Here is a 17,399-nt window from a genome sequence, read left to right on the forward strand (position 1 = left end):
AATAAACTCAATAAATGATTTTGCCATTAATCTTTCTGTATTTCTATAATATAGTAACAATCTACTAAAATTTTCAACCTATACTTAAAAGACAGACTGTGATATCTCAGATATTTTAACGATAAAATTTAAATCAACACACCACCCAAAGGAGTTTCAAAAGTATTTACAATATATTTTACAGATTGTAGCTAAGAGCTTTGTACAATTCATCTTCCAGATATAGATGCATTAATGAATTTAAGTGTATTAATTTTTTCTAGCATTTACAATTAATTATTGTCTTGGTTTGGCAGCGAAATGTTAAAAGGGGCTCAAAGTCCAAGTGAAATGATTTTTAAGTGCATTGGGAATGATGAGTTATATTCACTTTAACAATGCCAAGTTCTTTTAAAGGCTCCATGCTGTCAATGTTAAAGTTTTTAAATCAGAATTCTTTTTGATAAATGCCTCACTGAAACACAGAAAAGTCTAGGATAGGCATTTAGCAAACAAGGAAATACATTAGTGTATGAAAAGGGCAATGTTTTAAATTTCCTCCTGGATAGCCAAGCAAATAAAAAGCAAAATCACAATGAAGTAATATTTTCTGCCCTAGAGATTGGTAAATAATTTTGAAATTTGATAATACCAAATGTTGGCAAAAATGTGAACAACAGAAGACTCATATGCACTTAATCGGGGAGCATAATCACTTTGGAAAATGATCGGGCATTTTGTTTGGTAAATTTGACTAAATACATACCCTACAATCTTGTACGTCCACTGAAAGTGCATACCCCCAGAAAAGTGGGTGTTAACACCAGGATACATATACAGCAACGGTCATAGCAGCATTGTTTACAATAGGCAAAACATAGGAACAATTCATTATCCATCCACAGCATATGGATAAGAAAATTGCGATAGATTCATATGTTGGAATACTGTACTACAAAGCAACAGAAATAATAAACTGTACTCAACAGGACATGGTAAGTCTCACAAACATAAGTGAAAGAAAGCAGTCTTAAAATAATACATATATATTCACAATCACACAAAATGCAAAAGAATTAAATTAAGCTGTATTGTTTAAGTTTGCATGAATAACTGGAAAAGCAAAACAAAAACAAGTGAGTATTGTAGAAATTAGGACTGTGATTGATGCCACGGGGAAGGGAAGGACTGTGATTGGAGGGTGGATGGCTGAGGCTTCAGGGGAGCTAGTCATTTCTTGACCAAAGTGGTGTTTACAGTAGTGTTTGCTTTATAATAATTCATTATACTCTATGTTTATATTTTGTATCATATTCTGAAAATATGTTACCTTTAATTTAAAAAAAGTTCTTTAAATATATACAGAAGATTATATAAATGATTAGGAACAGGGAAAAAAGAAGAGAAGAGATAAAAGAGCATTAAAATATATTATAATGCTTTTGTCTGTAAGTAAAATAAAACAATTCAAAATAATTGAAACAATAATTTGTGTTATTTTTTAAAAAATATATTTTATTAATTTTTTACAGAGAGGAAGGGAGAGGGATAGAGAGTTAGAAACATGGATGAGAGAGAAAGATTGATCAGCTGCTTCCTGCACACCCCCCACTGGGGATGTGCCTGCAACCAAGGTACATGCCCTTAACCGGAATTGAACCTGGGACCCTTCAGTCTGCAGGCCAACGCTCTATCCACTGAGCCAAACCAGCTAGGGCATTGTGTTATTTTTTAAAACAAGAAGTTTGGAAATGGGATCGGCTCCAGGTTAGGTTAATTTAGGGGCTAAACAGCATTGTCAAGCTTTTTTTTCATGTTTTCACTGCATTTTTCATATTATACTCCCTGTTATAGGATGGTGGTCAGAAAGGCAGAACTAATACTGTATCTTTTTTTTTTGTCAGTTAGGAGAACCTTTTCTCATGTGCCCCCCTTACCCACCATCCTGGGCCACACACACACACACACACACACACACACACACACACAGAGTTTTCCTCTTGACTCTGTGACTGAAATTGCATCCCAGGCTCATGCCCCCAGTTTATGAAAAGGGCCACCATGGTTGACTTAGACCAATTATGTTTTAGCCTCTTACCTCCTCTGAAACAAAATTGACGGAGGAGTGAAGATAATAAAATTGAGGTTCTGCTAGGTAGAAGGAAGAAGTGCAAATATTGTCTGCTATAAATTTTAAAATATAGAAAATTTCCCAGAAAATCATAAGCCTGATCAAAGTACTCTTAAAAGTATTAATCAGCATTACTGAAAATGGTCCATATCCAAGCATTTTCTAATGTACCTTTTTTAATTTAAAAAATTAAATTACCAGCAGGTAAACATCATATTACCCAAAGAGAAAACTCAATCAGATTATATAAGAATCCAAATGTTAGAAAAGAAGGAGGAACCTCTATAGAATTTCTAGGGCAAATATCACTTGTTTCTAATCATATCTGTTCCTGCTTATGGTATTGTTTACAGCAAAGGACAACAACAACAATAAAAAGACTGTCAGGCATGGATAGATCAATAAATGTAACCACCCCAAGAACCTTGTTGAAAAAATGCCAGAAAAGGATGTTCCTGATTTTCTAATTATGGAGTAAATCAAATAGAAAAACTCAGGGATGGGAAAGAATTGTGTTCAAAATAGCATTGAGTAGTGAAACTAAAGTTTAGACTCAGTACTACACAGGAACAATGAGTGACTCCATAAATATTAGTTATTTTAATAATTGTTAGTTTTGTTTTTAAAATAAACTTTATTTTTAAGAACAATTTAGATTTACAAAATAATTATGAAGATAGTACAGAGAGTTCCCATGATACAGTACCCATTTCCCCCTATTATTAACATCTTATATTAGTATAGTATATTTGCTATAATCAATAATCCGATATTGATCCATTATTGATCCATTATTAGCCAAAGTCCATAATTTACTCAGATTTCCTTAGTTTTTACCTAATGTTCTTGTTCTGTCCCAGGACGCCATCCAAGATATCAATTGCATTTTGTCCTCATTCTCTTTGCTTCCTCTTGGCTGTGACGGTTACTCAGACTTTCCTTGTTATAGATACCTTTGACAGTTTTAAGGAGTGTTGGTTAGGTATTTTGTAGACTGCCCCTTCACTTGAAATTTGATTTCTTTCATGATTAGGTTGGGGCTATGAGTTTTGGGGAGGAAAATCATAGAGGTCAAGTGCCACTCTCATCACATCATATTGAGGGTATATACCATTGTTGGAGAGGGTAATCGAGAAGACATGGCCTTGAGTTGACTTGTGAAGAGATCCCAGGCATCCAGAGGCTCCTCAACCCCTCCCCTGCCCTTGGAATGTATGTCCACAGTAGGAGCTGCTTCAAGGGTGTAGCCTTGAAGGAGTAAGGGCTTGAGTCCATCTGGATGGTATACAATTTTAAAAAATATTAACACTCTGGTGGGGAATTTTGATAGTAGTAAAGGCTTTGCCTATGTGGGGGCAAAGGGTATATGGGAAATCTCTGTACCTTTTGCTTAATTTTTCTGTGAACCTAAAACTTCTCTAAAATATAAAGTCTAAGTAAAAGAAAAAACAACAACAAAGAAAACCTATACCTATTAGCAATCAGTCATCATTCATTCCCCACTACCGCCAACGCCTGAAAATCACAAATTTACTTTCTGTCCCCATGGATTTGCCTATTCTGAACCAGTCATATAAATGGAACCATGCAGTATAAGTCCTTTGTGTCTTCTTTCTTTAACTTGTAATGTTTTGAAAGTTCATCCACATTATAGTATGTATCCGTACATTATTCCATTTCATGGCTGAATCCCCACCAGCAATAGATGAGAGTTCCAATTTCTCTACGTCCTCACCAACATATACTGTTGTTCATCATTTTTGTGCTTACTCACCATCTGCACATCTTATTTGGAAAAATGTCTACTCAAAATTTTTTACAATTTTTAAATGTTATTATGTGTCCGTTTTTTCTGTTGAGTTGTGTTATTTATATCTCCTGGATGCAAGACAATATCATATATAAGATTTGCAAATATTTTCTTCCATTCTATGGGCTGTCTTTTCAATATTTGACAATGTCCTTTGATTCTCAAAGGTATTCTGTTTTGATGAAGTTCAAGTTATCGATTTATTTCTTTTGTTACCTGTGCTTTGACTGTCATATATAGAAAACCATTGACAAATTCAAAGTAAAAGATATTTACTAATGTGTGTACTTCTAAAATTTTATAGTTTTAGCTCTTACATTAAAATCTTTTGTCCATTGTGAGTTAATTTTTGTATATGGTATATGGTAGGGGTCCAAATTCATTCTTTTGAATATGGATATCCAGTTGTCTCAGTCCCATTTGTTGAAAAACTTATTCTTTTTCTGTGGGATGATCTTGGCACTCTTGTGAAAAATGAGTTGAGCATAAATGTACAGATTTATTTCTGGACTCTGTTTTCTCAACTATTAACTTATATGTCTATCCTATGCCAGTGTTACATAGGCTTGATTATTATAGCTTTGCAGTAAGTTTTGTAATAGAAAAGTGGGACCTCCCTTATTTGTTCTTCTTATTTAAGATTGTGTTGGCTATTCTGGGTCCCTTGCATTTGCATATTAATGTTAGGATAAGCATGCCATTTGGGCAAAAAAAAAGTAGATGAGGGAATCTGTGCCATAGAAAAATGCCTACACTGTGACTGTGATCCATGAGTATACATACAATGGATCACATTGTTGGGATTACAATGTGCATAGGTATGAATTAAAAATTAAAGTAAGGGATTGTTATTAGGAAAATAAGAGTTATGCATTGTGTTCCTTTTTCCTTCCATATTTTTTTTTTTTGGTTTTAGTGCCATTTTACAATAAGGAAAATGAGCTTGAAATTTTTGAGGAAATAATTTATTTCTGAACTTCTTAAAGCATTTACGGGTAGCAAATTGCATTGCATATAGTAGGCACTTGGGTAAATATTTTGTGGACTGAAATTTGTGTTTTTCATTTGAATATGAAAAATGTGAGTTAAATTATATGGCAGGTAGCTCAAAGTTCATCTTTCAAAACAACTGTTTAATCCAGCTAAATTCAACAAGTAAATTTATGCACACACATTTCTGTGAATCAGTTGTATTAGAGACATAGTTCATCCTTCATAATACTTATTTTTCTCTATAGACTCACATTTTCACCATCACTATTATTAATTCCCTGAAAACTGATCCTTTAAGAAATAATTTGAAATATCAGGGAATAATTTTTTTTCAAATGGGCAGTGAGTTAGATCTTGTGCTTTCCCTAAAAAAACTATTCTATTTTTTGGGAGATGCATAACTCATCTCCTTCTGTGATATCAAAGTTTAAGACTGTGATCATTGATTAAACTTTGATAAACTATTAAATTATTCTTGGAAAATAATATGCACTAATTGACACCCTAAGGGGTTGTATCAATAGGGGGAAATGGTAATTGCTGGATACTCATAGGTAGTAGGTTGATTTTATCATCATTAAGGAAAGCAGGTGAGAGTTCATGGAGGAGTGAGAAGCAAGTGGAAAACAGCCTATCGTTATGGTATTCTAGTAATACCACAAACCACTCCACGTTTACTTCCATGATTGATGATGCCACTGAAAACCCTCCATGGGACGACTGCACTTTCTTGAATCTCAAACTGTAGACTATTCATTATGCTATATATTTTCTAGCCTGACCTGATATTGATGTACACTGTGTTTAATGAATCATATTTATCACACTCTGTTTCAGCACAGGATGTACTGTGTATCTTATCTTACAGTCATGGTCCAAGTGGGAAACGAAGCCAGTAAGGTCTGGGAATAGATTGGACTAGAGGGCAGAATTGGGAGCTTTGGAGAGAAAACTTGAGCTGACATTTCTAGCTGGAACAATGCAGAGCACTTCAAATATGAGTGGAAATCAATCTGTCATCTGTATGGTGGCAAAATGGCAACATCTGCAAAACCAGATCCTCTCAGCTTCAAATTATCATCAGCCCCAGTTTCCAATGGGTGGCCGTAACAATTTCCCCAAGTGTTGAACCCATGGGTATATAACTAGAGCTACACATTCTAACTAACATAAAAATGAAGTATTTATCTAGATATTTTAAAGAAATTACAAATGAAAACGAAGTAGAGGAAGTCATCCTAGGCCTATTTCTAAGCTGATGGTTTATCTTAAAAGAAATTAAAACAATTAGACTTAGACATGGTGTTTAACCACATGTAATTATATTATAGCATTTCCTCTGTGCCTTGCCTTGCTAATATCTCCAACATTTTAGGGCATATGACAATCAGGCAGGATGTGTCCTCAAGCAGTGGACGAGTCTTGCCTGACCACAGCCATCCCAGTTAACATCGGTGAGGAGCCTCACCTAAGATAGAGGAGGTTACTTGAGGACATGTCACAGGAGGCAGCCAGGAGAGTAAACAGTTCCAATGATTACTGATTTACTGCACGAACTGAAGTGTAAACATGAAACTATTATACTATTATAGGGCTTCTCCCCCAGAATGTATATACACTTCAACAGGTGATAACTCAATTTTCACTCCTTTTCTGGTTTTAACTGATTTGAAATAATGGGTGAAGCCAGACTAAACTTTGAACAAAAAAAATATATCCTAAAGTGCCACTAGACATTTTTTTTATGGGGAATCCATAAAAAATAAAGTTTAGGGTACAAAACCGGCAACAGTCGATGAATTGAGGGTGCACAAATACCGAACAAAATGATTCTTGATGTTTGTGATTCCATTGCTTTGCATCATCAGCAGTGCCTGAACCAGAATGGTCATTGGTTTAAAAACGCATTGACATTGCCGAAACCGGTTTGGCTCAGTGGATAGAGCATCAGCCTGCGGACTGAAAGATCCCAGGTTCGATTCCGGTCAAGGGCATGTACCTGGGTTGCGGGCACATCCCCAGTGGGGGATGTGCAGGAGGCGGCTGGTCGATGTTTCTCTCTCATCGATGTTTCTGACTATCTCTCTCCCTTCCTCTCTGTAAAAAATCAATAAAAATATATTAAAAAAAAAATAAAAATGCATTGACAAAAAAATTATTCATTTCTGTAGATTCTTTTAAATTTTGAAAATGAACTCTATATTCATAATCACTGACTTCATAATCATTCATTGTGTGTATATTTTTTGGAGGGGTATCCTATATTACTTTCAAGCCACTGGTTCCAAATGCATATATGAAATTTCTCTTCCTTACCCGATAGCAGACCATTCAACAAGACAGATTTCTTAACTTATGGCTCACTTTCAGTTACTCACTCACATGTATTGAAAGTTCATCAAGTTTAAATTTCCAGTTTTAGCTCCAATTCAGAACGCTTTCCCTGATCACAGGCCAGTCTTAAGTATAAGGAACCTTCGTTGGTAGGGGGCATAACTTCTTTCTCTTATCAAAGCAGCACCTAGGATTCCAGGAGAACCAATGTTTGGTTTGGGGGATACCTTTTTCCTTCTATATTCAAAGTATAATTCCTTTTTTCTCTGGTTTTAGGAGCTGGGAGGGCAGAAAGTGGGGAGGGGAATACTCATTCTATATTTAGTTGCCCTGTGTGGGTTGTCACAGCCTCTCTGGCTAAGATGGGCTGATCATTTCTATATTTTCATGCCAGGCATCAAATGCTGGCTTCCCCAGGCAACAAACTTATGAGGACCCTGCCAAGTTGGCCTACAAGCTCGGCTTACCCAGGCCCCTCAATGCCCCCACCACCTGACCCCATAGAACATTCCACAGTGGCTTGCTGCTGAGCCTCCCTTGCCCCATGTTAACCCCTCATGGGGGTTTTTTAAACACTCAGCTCATGCCTATTGTCACAAATGGGAAACTCAGATATGGAGAAACTATGTCAGTGCTCAACCCAGATAACCTCAAATCATTTTTACTATTTTTGTGTTACATCTCACCTCCCCCAAATTTCTGATTCCATTGCTTTAAAGAGCTAGCAACCTTGACTTTCTTTCTTTTTTTTTTTTAAATATATATTTTGATTTTTTACAGAGCGGAAGGGAGAGGGATAGAGAGTTAGAAACATCGATGAGAGAGAAACATCGATCAGCTGCCTCCTGCACACTCCCCACTGGAGATGTGCCCGCAACCAAGGTACATGCCCTTGACCGGAATCGAACCCTGGAACCTTGAGTCCGAAGGGCGACGCTCTATTCACTGAGCCAAACTGGTTAGGACGACTTTCTTTGGAGAAACAGCCCTCAAGCCACTGGAGCCTACTGAAGTACCAAGAAGCTTTTACTCTTAGGAGGTTGTTAACTGTCCAGAACATATACTGTCCAGAAAAGGAATACCAATGCCTAGCTCTCTTAATTCAGTTTGGGGCCATTTAGACTCAGAGGCTTAACTTAAACTCCTGAGCTTCCCCAGAGAGTCTGAACAAGCCCTACTTGCGGTGGGACTTCCAGACTTTTGTGTGTGGCTTTCTCTTCTTCCCTATTCAGCTCATCAATTCCCTGTGTGGTTTCTCCTGAGAGCACTTTCTTAATCTCTTGCAGGATTTCTTTTTTTAAAAAAACAAACAAACATATTTTTATTGATTTCAGAGAGGAAGGGAGAGGGAGAGAGAGATAGAAACATCAATGATGAGAGAGAGTCATGGATCAGCTGCCTCCTGCACGCCCCACACTGGGGACTGAGCCCACAACCTGGGCATATACCCTTGACTGGAATCAAACCCGGGACCCTTCAGTCCACAGGCCAACCCTCTATCCACTAAGCCAAACCGACTAGGGCAGGATTCCTTAATAAGTCCTCACTTAGGGCCTGCTCCTTGCAGCCTGATCTAAGAAACCTACCCTTGACAGGGAGTTGGGTAAGAATGGAGCTCTGCCACCATTGTCCCTGTGATTCCAAATCGACCAAAATTAGGGGTTCAAAGCCAGACTCAGTTCCTGGAGCTAGCAGTGGAAGCCAAAGAGCCCTCTGTTGTTCTCCGCCTGACAAACCATCACCAGGTCCTCCAGTATTTAGTTAATAAGACCTGAAGCTGTAGAAAGAATAGAAAAGAAGGTGGGCGAGTCCACTACAAATAACATGGTAAAGTGATGGAATAGCTAACATTTGTTTGGTTTTTTTAGTTTAAGCCGTGTTGTGACTGAGGAAGTTGAAACAAGAAGCCTGGACAAGAGTCGGATAATTAAGATGGCCACATTGGCAGGAGATGGTTTCCCGTCTCTGATACGTAGCATTTATGAATGAAAGTGCTCAGCATCTCAGTGGCTCTCCTTTTGAACTGGCTCATCCATTACGGGGGTAATGATTTTCCGTCTGGGCAACAGCAAAGCCAAAGGCCTATTACACAGGCAACATAAAGTTAAAAAGACATTATGAATAAAACGTTGGCTCGTGCCGGCTTTTGCCAACTCCAGAGAAGATTGCCTGGTGCCGGCGACACGTGTTTATTACACTTAATAATGTTTACATAATTCTTCCTCGAGCTCATTAGAGCTGTCAGATCAGAAGTAAATGCGTTCCCCCCTCTGTTTATCTCTAAAGACTTCGCAGTCAATAAAGCAAGATGAATGACACCCAGGGTGCAGACAATGTACTCCCCGGTTTTGCAAACACTGCCAAGTTAAATCCTTGGCCCCGGTGGGCTCCTGGGTTTTAGAATTGCATCTGATTAGCCCCTTAGTTCTTGAGCAAAAGAGCAGTGTTTCTCCAACTTCAATGTACTTGAAATCACCCCGGGAGCTTGTTAAAATACTCAGTGCTAGGCCTCACCCCTATAGATTCTGATTCAGTTGGTCTGGGGTGGAGCTCAGAAATTTGCATCAAGTGCAATGCAAGCTCTGGGCACGCTGATGCTGCAGGTGCATGGACCATATTTGTCCTGTTCCAGAGAGCATTTCTCATCCTCTGTTGTGCGGAGAACCCCTTGACAATTCGGGGCATTTTGGTCTGTGGGATGATGCTTCAGCAGCCGTGGCGAAGACAGCGGTGGTTGCAGCGGGAGCAGCTGCAGCTGCCTCATCGCCACTGCACGCGCGCGAGCGCGAAAACCCCACTGGGCCGGCTTGGCTCCCTGCGGTTGTAGGCCGGCGTGGAGGGGCGGGGCTTGGCGCCCGGGGGCGGGGCCTGGCGTCTGGGGGCGGGGCTCAGAGAGCCGGCTCCCGCTGTCTGCTCCTGGCGACGGAGGCAGGGGCTGAGGGCACAGCCAGCGGGCGGCGCGCCGCGGACTCCCAGGCAGCCCGCGGAAAGGTAAAGGCAGGAGAGCGCGCCGGCGGGTCTTCCCGCCCGGCAGCTGCTGTCCAAGTCCCGGAGTGTCCCTGGGGCCCTAAGCTGTGTGTGGGCGCCCGGGGTATTTGCATAGCATCCAGGGAAGGGCAGCTGAGCCAGGGTTTTTGCGTGTATCGCGGCGGGGCCCGGGGCCAGGGGGGTTTGGGGTCTGCAGCAGGAGCCTGCTGCCATCCCAGGACAATCGGACTCCGAGACAACTTTGCGCAGCGGTCCTCCTGCAAGTTCCCTTTATTGCTATTGTCTTAGCGCCTCCAGTCTGACAGTCTCCCCGGACTCCAGCTTTGTTCTCATCAGGCCAAACCCGCGGTCCCCGAGGGCGTGAACTCCGGAGACGCTGCCAAGTTGCACCTGCCAGCCGGATCCGCCCAAGCTCCCTTCGCATCCTTGCCAGGTCCGGGGCGGTCCTGTGTACACTGAGGCTGGCACTTGGAGCCCTGGCGCCCACGGGGACAGCGGTCCTCGCCCCATTCCCATGTGTGGTCTGGGATCCGGACTAGGGTGTCAAACCTCCGGGATGCGCGTCATTTGTGGCCTGAGAAATGATGAGAAAAAGTTTGGAGCCTGGGCTGGGGTTAGGGAGCCGGCAGCGCTGAGCTAGCTGCACAGGGCAGCAGTTGGAGTCGGTGCTAAGGGCTTGGCGCCCGGCATTGGGACAGGGACAGGGACAGAACCTTGGAGGCTGAGGCTCTGAGCCTGGGCTGTCAGCAGAGAGGGGGTGCTCCTTGTGGGCGCGCGTTGGCATGCAAAGGCTGTGTGTGTGATTGCAGAGAAGATGGGTGAAAGGAAAAAGGAAGGGAGAGGTACTAGGGACATAGTATGTAATTGCAGTATCCCGTGTGCACTCCCCCCCCCGCCCCAGATATTTTGGAAAAGCTATGCATGGGGTGCCTCGTGGACCGAACTCCCGGAGGTGGGGAGTGGGGGTGGAGGAGGGATAAGTTTTACCCAGCACTGGAGCTGGCTTTGAAAGTGAACAGGTGACAGAGGACTTCCGTGTGTATGAGTGCGTGTGCGTGTGTGTGTGTGTGTGTGTGTGTGTGTGTGTGTGTGTATGTACAGGAGCTAGGGATGCTGGACAGCCCACCGACCTCCCACCCTGCCCCCTCCCGGTTGGAGACAGTGGGGTGAGTTTTCCTGCCACTGCCTGCCTGAGGCTGGCAGGCGAGGAGCAAAGTGATGGCCTCAGAGTGGAGCAGACAAAAGGGTGTACTTGGTCGACCTCCAAAGGCCAGACGCCTGGTGTGTGTGTTTGTGTGTATGTGTGTGTGTAGGGGATCCCTTTTCTGCCAGCTAGGGAGAAAACACTGGGAAAGAGGAATGAGTAGGAGCAGGAGAAAGACAGGTGAAGCCTGTGATGAGTGGTAACCAGACCGGAGGAAGAAGAGAGCAGAGATTTTAAAGCATCTTGCCTGAGAAATTATAAGTGAATTTTCAAGAGATGCTGTTTGGGGGGGGCGGGGAGGGGGGGACTCTGAAGCTAAAATTTTAGAGGAAGGGGCAGCAAGTTGGATGGATAAAAAGGTATTGCAGCGAGCGGTGTTAAAGTAGGTCTGAAACCTTCACTGAAGTTTATTGCTGGTTTTAGATGATCTCCCTTGACATATCTTTCCAGCACCTACTCCAGAAGTACCTTTTGACTGTCAGAAAGAAGTAAAAGGCATATATACACAAATAAAATGCAGCTAAAATGAAGTTTAAATGAAGCTTTGAGCAGGATTAAATGGCTTGTGTAACTGCTGAATGTTGCTAAAGTACTGTCAAGGCTATAAAATAGCCAGACAAAAATAAAGGGAAAAAATAATTGTAACAAGAAAATGAAGGCTTTACAAGAACTTCAGTAATGAACACATAACAATTGATGGTATGATGCAGTAATTATTTTCGTATTTACGCCATTAACGATTGTAATTTAACGTTAATGTCCTGGTATTTTATTCCTTCTCATTTGCAGACAAAAGCACATCTGAGACACCATCAGGGAGTAATTTGGTAATATAAAGTCATGAATAGAAAACACTAAACCATGCTCAGAACTCTGACAACATAAAGCGCACAACAAAATAACCTCATTTGCTGTTTATTATCTGTCTTTATAATTCTGTTTACTATCATTTGCATAAATGAATAGCTAAATTGTATAGTATATCCCCTTTAGGAAAAAAATACTTGATGCTTATAGATATACTAGGAGGAAATTGGTAGGCAGGTAAGCCTTACATTAAGCACGAAAAAGATTTTTTTAAAACTTTGTAGCAGTAGAAGACGTCTGGAAATAATCAGAACACAAATTCAGCCTACCTAGGCATCCTTATTTTATTTAACTTGGTTCAAGTAGTTTTTAACAATATACACAGGTAAATAGTCAATGGGCAGACCCTAAATTTCTTTTCTCTACCTAATCTTAACCAAACTAAACCAAACCAATCCAATGTACTCTGTTTTGTTAATCTGAAAAAATTTTTTTTCTAGTCAAACATTCAAAGTGTAAATTTGCTGAAACTAAGAAGGAAGATGTTTATTGGAGGAAGCTCAAAACAAAATTCTTTCAGCAGATACTTAAAGTTATGAACATTTTAAGACAAACGTCCGTTCACACATTTTAAAAATATTGTGCGTGATTTTCACCTTAGGAACTTTGTTAAAACTACTTTATTCATATGATTAACAGGATGATTAATATCTGTATTAAAAGATATGAAGTAATATGCCAACAAAACAGCTGAGTAGAATGTGTAGTGGTTGGGAGGAATCAGTCAATCACATGAATGCTTTAAAAATCCATTTATCTTGCCAGCCACACAAAATATCACAATGATTGAATGCACCTTTTCCATTCCTTACAAATACGCTGGCCTTATGTGGAACAGCACAGTGAAATCAGTATTACCTGAGAATGGATTCCATGTGGGATTAAGGACCTTGTATGTATTTTAAGTGCAGGGGGAAAAAAATAAGTGACAAGTGAGTTGTTTATTATTGTAGAGACTGGTGATTCTGTAAGATTAGAGCAAGTTCTTTCTGACTATTTGGCTGGTTACAAACTTGGGAAATGCAATGGTGTGAAGAAATTACATTTTGAATACAGGTTTAAGTATTATATTCAGCCTTATGAAAGTCACTACTTCTCTATGTTTTCACAGTATTCCAAATATTTCAAAGGCTGTCCAATTTTTCCAACATTTCTAATGTTCTTAACACCATTGTTCTATAGAGAAGTTCTGTATTTTTTCTTTGTTTTAAAGGCCAGAATCTGACTTTTGGTTAATTTATTCATTTCTGAAACATGCTTATTAAGTGCCCATTATTAATTACCAGATATTGCAGTAGGTGCTGGGGATTCAAGGATGAGTTAGGCTCAGTCCTTGTATTTAAAAAGTGAGGGAGATTTATGTGGATAAATAAAGGTGATAAAATGTAATAAGTGGAGGTGCATCTTAGGGCTTCGGAAGGAGATAACCTGGGTTCAAATTTTACCTCTTCCTCTTCCTAGCTGGGAGACCTGGGTCACATTTTTTAACCTCTCTGAGCCTCAGTTTTCTCATCTGATAAATAAGGGAAAGCAACATCCCTGAGTCATAGATTTGTGAAGATTACATGTGAACACATTTTAATGTCTCCCACATTCAAAACAAACTCTGGATCCCACACTTTTCAGCATCCTTTACTTCATTTCTCTGCTCCATGTCATTGTCAAATTTGTTGAGTCTTGTCTCTATATATGTTATCTCCTCATCCTCTCTCCTTTTCTACCCATCTTATTCCAGCGTGGCTTCTGGCTTCACCACTTAAGGAAAAAGCTTCAGCTATAACTATTACTTGATAAGATCAAGCGAGCTGCATTCTCACTCAGCTTCTGGGAGCATTTGGAATAGTTCACTGGTTCCTTTTCTTTATAAGTGATCTTTTTGGCATAGTAACTTTGTGGCTTCTGTGACACTACACATCCCAGTTTCCTCACTGTGCTTTATTATTTCTTACTTGGCTCCTCCTTCATTGCTTCATCTCTAACTAAAGGTTGGATCTTTCCAACCTTGGGGTTTCATCCTGCGTCCTCTTCTTCTTTTTTTAAAAAATATATTTTATTGATTTTTTTTACAGAGAGGAAGGGAGAGGGATAGAGAGTTAGAAACATCGATGAGAGAGAAACATCGATCAGCTGCCTCCTGTACACTCCCTACTGGGTATGTGTCCACAACCAAGGTACATGCCCTTGACTAGAATCAAACCTGAGACCCTTGAGTCCGCAGGCCGATGCTCTATCCGCTGAACCAAACTAGTTAGGGCCTGTGTCCTCTTATATCTCCTCTCCATACCCCTCTCTCTAAGTAAATTTTCATTCTCATGATTTTTAATCTTCTCTATATGCTGATTCAATTTATATCTTTAGTTCATACCTGGCCAGCCACACAAAATTTCACAATGATTGAATGCACCTTTTTCATTCCTTACAAATACACTGGCCTTATGTGGAACAGCACAGTGAAATCAGTATTACCTGAGAATGGATTCCATGTGGGATTAAGGACCTTGTATGTATTTTAAGTGCAGGGGGAAAAATAAGTGACAAGCGAGTTGCACATTTATGAGCTCCAGAGCTCCAGAAACATTTATTCAATTGTCTACTTCTTCATTTGAATATCTTATAAGCATCTACAAATTTTTCTGTTAGAAATTACAGTCTATATTACCTCTACCACCAATACACTAAACTTATTCTTTATTCAGTCTTCCTCATTTTGGGAAATGGCATCACCATACACCCAATCATGAAACCCAGAAACTTTACCACCAACACATTTCATAATTATTCATCATGTATGTGTTCTGTGTGAGTGGTTTACCTGATAAATACAGGTAGGCCTACCAGTGTTGGTGGTTTATATCTGCAACTATTCTGATTGGCCGGTGACTTGACCATACCAGCTGATAAGTATGTTTTACTATTATCCCTGCTTATATCTGCCTTTGTCCATTTCCATTGTAAACTCTCCCCCTCCCCCGCAGAGTTCAAGCCAATTATCACCTCTCACCTGTTATTATTAGTATCACTATTTAAAGCTAAACTGACTTGCGAACTTGGACATCAATAAAGGGCAACCACCTTGTAAGATTTCCTACTAATTTAATACTAAGAGGTTGGATAGAGGAATTCAATTATAGGTGAGGAAATATGCTTGGTTGGCTTCCACACCAAAACAACAGATTATAGAATTTCAGGTTGTTGACTTTTTGCCGAATTTTGAATACTGTATCTGCATTTAATTTTAGGAAAAGGAAGTCAAATAAAGTTATATCACTAAAAAAAGTTTAATTATAATCTTGACTGGTCTACTTCTTTTCTCTTATCCAACAGAGTACATTTAATCAATAAACTTATCTGAAATATAATTAAGAGATAGTATCAAGAATATTAAATGTTGGTGTAGAGATATTTTGACAAATAGTAGCAAATAAAAGCAAAATAATTGGGATAAGTATCATCAGTGTCAAATTTAAAATTGCTTGTTATTTCAGTCCTCCCCTCTTTTGCTAGGAGGCTGGTATTTTTAGCAAAATGGACATCCTTGAGTACATTTAACTTTATATTCACTTCATTTGTGAGTTATAAGATTTTACTTCAACAGGGTAGCAGTGACGTACATGTAACCATGAAAACAAGACTCAAGTAATTTCTCAGTGATGTCATTGGCATTTAAAGATCATGAAAAATTAAAGCTTCAGTTCTTTAAAGAGAGGAAATTTCATTCACAAAAAAGGCTCAGGAATGGAAGAAAAATTGGTTTAATTGTAAATGTACTTTATATTCTGTGTTAGTCTTATGATGCTGATCCTGACTTTTACCTTGGGATTACACTGGGCTGGCTATAGACTCAGCCTTTCTCTTTTTATTTCTCTCTTCCTTCTCTTCCACTATTTGGTTTCTTCCTCCTTCTTCTTTAATTCTCCCTTTTTACTTCTTAACATTCTCTTATCCCTTTCCTTTTTTTCTCCCCTTCTCCCATCCCTCATCTTTTTTACTGCCTTTCTTTATCATCCTTACATAAGTAATACCGAATAAAATAGAAAGATCTATCTGAGCTTCTGCCCTTGGTGTTATCACCAATAGAGGATTTAAATCGATCACTTTGCCCCTGCCTTATGTACCTGGTGCTCTTTGCATCCATCACCTCAAACTTACCCTAAGAACCTGAAGATTCTTGCTTCAGTTTTCCCTATGTCAATAACTATATATATATATATATATACATATATATATATATATACATATGGTGGAAGAAAGGGATTGGCAGAGTTGCTTTGTGGATTCACACTATTGTATCTAGAATTACCCCTTTCCAATAAGTGGTCTTTCTCACCAGATGATACAAAGGTAGCATGCCTGCTTCCTGTACTCAGGTACCATTTTTGAAGATGCATGCCCATCTTCACAGTGATGATAACTAGAATAAGGATTTAAACAGCAATAATATGTATTGAGCACTTGCTATGTGCCAGGCTCTGTGCTAAATGCTTGATACATGCATGTTATTTCATTTATTCCTCACTCCTGATAGGCCCATATTATAGACAGACTATACTATAAACAGACTAAACAAGGTCAATTACTTCAATAAAGGTTGTAGAACTATAAAAGTGTGGTAGTGGCAACTCAGATTTTCTTAGCTGTTATTCTCTAAACTAGTGATGGCGAACCTATGTCACCTCTGACACGCGAACTCATTTTTTTGGTTGATTTTTCTTTGTTAAATGGCATTTAAATATATAAAATAAATATAAAAAATATAAGCATTTGTTTTACTATGGTTGCAAATATCAAAAAATTTCTATATGTGACACGGCACCAGAGTTAAGTTAGGGTTTTTCAAAATGCTGACATGCCGAGCTCAAAAGGTTTACCATCCCTGCTCTATACTATAGCAGAGGTACTTTCTCAGTATCACCCAGGTTCTATAACTATGAATACATTCATATTTATAGTGAACGGCAAGGATACACTGAACCTATAGTGTCTGCTTTAATAGGACACACTTCAAAGAAATGATTGGTGGGGAGAATGACATTCATTGGCCCTGTTGACTTAAGTTGTATAGGAGGACAATTGGGTAGATCTTAAGGTTAGAT

General features: G+C 39.4%; 1 protein-coding gene across 1 annotated transcript in view; it reads left to right on the forward strand.

Annotated features, from left to right (window-relative positions):
• Nucleotides 1–10,151: 10,151 nt before the first annotated feature.
• RARB (retinoic acid receptor beta) overlaps nt 10,152–17,399 on the forward strand; it is a 637,926-nt gene continuing 630,678 nt past the window's right edge. Inside the window, exon 1 of the mRNA XM_036332777.1 lies at nt 10,152–10,238. The gene's annotated coding sequence lies outside the window, so the exon portion shown is untranslated. The remainder of the gene's footprint in view (nt 10,239–17,399) is intronic.

This window comes from Myotis myotis, unplaced genomic scaffold, assembly GCF_014108235.1.
Source record: "Myotis myotis isolate mMyoMyo1 unplaced genomic scaffold, mMyoMyo1.p scaffold_m19_p_13, whole genome shotgun sequence".
Lineage (NCBI taxonomy): Eukaryota > Metazoa > Chordata > Mammalia > Chiroptera > Vespertilionidae > Myotis > Myotis myotis.